At 40.0% G+C, this 4,726-nt stretch overlaps 1 pseudogene; it reads left to right on the top strand.

The window, feature by feature from the left end:
* The first annotated feature begins 2,784 nt into the window (after positions 1-2,784).
* Positions 2,785-2,902, top strand: LOC111907826 (5S ribosomal RNA; annotated as a pseudogene).
* The last annotated feature ends 1,824 nt before the right edge of the window (positions 2,903-4,726 follow it).

Raw genomic sequence — 4,726 nt, 5'->3', positions numbered from 1 at the left:
GGATATAATGTCTTATATTTATAATAATAGTAGTACAGTCGGGTCTTGGTAGAAGGCTACTTTCAAAACAATCAAGTCTTTGTAGAAGACTACTTTCAAAACAATCCAGTCTTGGTAGAAGACTACTTTCAAAATAATCCAGTCTTGGTAGAAGACTACTTTCAAAACAGTTAGGTCTTGGTAGAAGATTTCATTTATACTAATAGGAATCATAGGGATTTCTAGGGTTTTTCAAATGCTTTCAATTACTTACAAACATTTCCACACTTATACGAACTTTATTTCAAAACAATGCAAAGTCTTTCATTACAAGTTTTACAAACCAAAGACACATTAATACTTATGAATTCACCAGGTTTTTTGGCTGATACTCGCTTTCAAAATAACTTGTATTCTCAGGTCACTAATAGACAGGTACGACGACCAGGTTTTGTGAAGACGGAGCAGTCCAGACTCGTCGTATATTCTGATTATTCATTTTATTGTTGTATATTATGAAAGAACACACTTGTAATTAAAATTATACTATTAATGCAATGGATGATGTTGTTGCTTGTTTACTAGCTTACATTGTTGTGATACATTACACTCTGTCTAAGAGTTTATACTTTTAAAGAATAAAATATTTAACAAAGTATACGTGCCTGCATTCATACTAAAATCCGTGTCACAACGATAAGAACAAAAGTATTACGATTGTTGAATATCACAAGTAAGCCTGGGGATATATGGTCAGTCTTGGGAGTGGCATAGCCTGATCAACTATGCTGGTCCGAGGAGTGATTAGCATATGCCCAAGAATGGTTGTGATATGGCAACAAGTCTAAAATCTTACCAACACTACCACAATGAAATACCATAGGGGTATTTGATGTTACTATAAGTACTTTATACTTGAGAACTTAAAAGGATCTTCATTACTAGGTTGATAGTTGCTAAGTGGATACACTAAGGCTAGATGTAACAAGGATGTTATAGACTTAGAATCAGTGAAATTTTGCTTTACCCCTATTCCTTGTCAATTTGGAGAGAAGGTCACTTATTCGAAGGCCTATCCTGTGTTGATTACATATAACTGGTATGCACTTTACAAATAGCGATGTAACTAATAAAGATTTTCTTATAATTATCTAGTTAATTCGTCTAATAACTACTTCTTGGCCCCAATTCTCGCGAAGATAACATGGCTAGACTCCATCCCCACGACAACCCGTATCTGCCGAACGAAGTCATTGCTGGATGGTTTGGAGAATAACCATAGAATGATCATCCGATCCCTTTGAATGATCACCATGATGAAGACCTTTTGGATGGTGCTAACTCCGAACCCAAAGTTGAGAACTTGCCCCAAATAAATCCTATTCCAAATCCTAACCCTCGTCCGACTTTTCATGGTCCGACGCCTCCTTGGGTAGAATGCTTGGAAACATGGAGCAAAGATCAAGATCAGCCAATGTCGTTTAATGGAGACCGAAGCTTCTACAACGTAAACAAAGGGAACTCAGCAGACAGAGTTCTATCAATCATGATCCGTAGAGTTGTCCGAAATGAAATTCAGGGCATGACGGCTCTCCAACGTATCGCAGAGGTTGATGCCAACGCAGGGATGCGTACCATTCGCACCAATCGCTTTGAACACACTTACAAGAGATCTGAGAGAAACCATGAAACCCTACTGCAAGCCCTAGCTGAAACTCGAGCCGAAATCATAGAGCTCTGAGTACGCCAGAGGGTGTATGAAAGACACCTACTTGATATGGAACGTCAACTAGCTGAACTAAGGGTTCACCATAGGGGTGACCGTCACCATTAAGAGATATTTACTTTCCTTCTTGGTTTTAAAGAACCGTGTTCCTGCCTATGTTCTGTGTAGCACTTTCCTATGTGACTACCTTGTACTGTAAGTAATTTTAGTTAGACCTTTATGCTGTCAAGGACTTTTTCTACTCTAGATGTGATGTAAGACCCATTGCAGGGTAAATTTTCCCGAACTTATTACATCTTAAACATCGATGATATTGGCAGTCGGCTAACTTATATGTCACTCTTTTGTTCAAATGCTTTCATCATACCTTCATTGGAGTCTATCTGAAACATGCTTTAGTCAAGTCATTGGACTATAGTAATTTAACTCCAGAGACATTTCCAAGTCTCTTTCAGTGGTTTGATCATGTTATTCACCAACCAACGATACCTCGGCTCGAATGACAAACGTCTTGAGACCATTCTACGAACTTACTTCTACTCCTTACTAAGGACTGCATGATAGGGATGTAGGTCAAACCTTCGTAAAGATACTTTTGTTCTGTACAAGGACTGCATCATAGGGATGTAGGTCAATCCTTCGAGATCATACTCTTACTTTTTCACTGAACGATCGACGTACATCTAGGGTCAATAGTAGCCTTTACTAGGAAATCTTAGTTCATCGAAAAAGATTCGTAAGAAGATTATTATTATGACTTTCCTCGCTTATACATTCCCGAGTTATATATAACGAAGACCTGGTAGACAATAGAATGTGAGATTTCCAACTTAGTTTCTTTTCCTCGTTGGGATGTGGGACTAGAGTAGAATCACACATTTTATTATCCACCCCGTCTTGGTTATATCATAACGCGTATAAGCTAAGTTTTCATGTATAATAACTCCTCTCTTGGCCTGAATCAGAATGATACAAGAACCGTCTAGACAGTTTAACGACTACTCAGCAACAGAATGAAAAGACCAAGCTTCTCACCTTTGGGAGCTCTGGTCTTATTCTTCAAGAAGACATAATTCAAAGGGTGCGATCATTCCAGCACTAATGCACCAGATCCCATCAGAACTCCGCAGTTAAGCGTGCATGGGTGAGAGTAGTACTAGTATGGGTGACATTTGGGAAGTCCTCGTGGTGCAAAGCTCAACAGGACTTCCATTAGAAATCATCACTTTCTGCCTCACATAGATGAATCAGTTGACCAACCGCAAGGAATGATGTACCTTTCAGAAATGAACCTAAGATCCGAATATCACCAGTTATGAGTGTTAGTGAAGGGTGTCCCAAGGACAATCTTCCAAACTCAAGGCGGACACTGTGAGTATTCATGAACGTAATGAATAGGGTACGCCATTCTTGCTTGGATCAGTTCGTTATTGTCATTGTAAATGACTTCGTTATCTAGTCTGGTAGTAAGAAAGGGCAAGGAAACATCCGCCATTTAACCCACTCCGCGAACTTAGTAACATACATTTCTCCCTTCACATCTCAAACTTGAAAACGTACCTTTCCGTCTGGACTCTCGTAATCCCACTCGAGGAGATCGAGATCAACGAGAGCCTCGCATTCCTGGAAGAACTGTAGTGACCATCGACCGAGCGGTTAAGCGGATGAAGCAACGCCGCCTCCCATTAGTGAATGTTCATAGGGATACCAACCGAGGACCCGAACTCACTTATGAGTGTGGGAACCAATCGATTAGGAAGTTTCCTCACCTCCTTGCTCGATTATTCATGCCTACTCCTTTACCTAAATTCTAATTTCGAGACGAACTTCTATCTAACAGGGGATGATGTGACAACCCACAATTTTCCATCCGGTTATGTCAAACACTTCAATAAAAGTCAAACTCAGTGCTGTTATCTTTTAGCACAATTAGGAGTTTATTTGGGCGTTCTAAGCCTTGTACACTTAAGGAATAAGTCTCGGGGTTTATCTACTAAATCGATAGCTCAAAGATCAAGTCTGGAACACCTTGACCAGGAGTTCACGGTTACCACATAGGAGTTTACGGCCATAAACTCCATGTGGGCCGTAAACTCCTCCTATAAAGTCAAGTTCTGGCCACTTTGTTCATTCCTTTCCTCCTCTTGGCCGAAATACTCTCAAGTAGCATCCCGATCTTCGTCCCCGATCTTCAAAACTCATAAGCCTATTGTCTTAACTACTTCTTATCTTGCATAAAATAGTAATCCTACATGATTTCATCCGTGAAATCATTCCATTTTGTAGATCTTCAAGTTCCACCAAGAACACCAAGAACACACACTCGTGTTGTTGGCCAAAACCAACCATTCAAGCTCCTAGATCGTAAGTACTCCTGATCCAAATCATTATACACTAGGTTTATCATACTTAGAGCTTAGAAAACATAAGAAATCATGGGATTCAAGGAGTTTACAGCCAAGGCACGTTCTTGGGCCATAAACCCCTTTTAAGGGTGCAAATGACACCCTAACACCTTAGTAAGCCTTGGTTAGTGACATAGAACCTTAGACCATTGAGCTAAGGACCACAATTCACGAAATGGTACTCCTTACCATGAGTTTACGACTGTAAACTCTTGAAGGAGTGGTCCCAGGGCCGTAAACACCATACAAGGTCATTTTAGGACCTTAAACCCACCCAAACACTTGTTTAAAGCTTTGGAGCACTTAACCACTTAAGCCCTTAGAGTTTTAAGCCCCTTTTGGTGACCAATTGAGAGTTTACGGCCAGGAGTAAACTCACCTGGGCCATAAACTCCAGCAAACATGGTCATTGGACCATAAACTCCCGTATGAGGCCTTGCACTCCTTTGTTGCGACCTGATAGCCTCCTAGCACTTGAACAAAGAGTTTTCCTTGTGTTAGGATGTTTATACATGTTTAATTAGTGTTATAATCAGTAATTGTTTATATACATATGCCTTCATATGTAATTAGGATCATTGTGTGTGTCTAAGTCTTCACTTGACACCAAGCACTT

Source organism: Lactuca sativa, chromosome 2 (genome assembly GCF_002870075.4).
Source record: "Lactuca sativa cultivar Salinas chromosome 2, Lsat_Salinas_v11, whole genome shotgun sequence".
NCBI lineage: Eukaryota > Viridiplantae > Streptophyta > Magnoliopsida > Asterales > Asteraceae > Lactuca > Lactuca sativa.
Note: the sequence above shows the minus strand (reverse complement) of the source record. Positions and strands in the feature narration are given on the sequence as shown.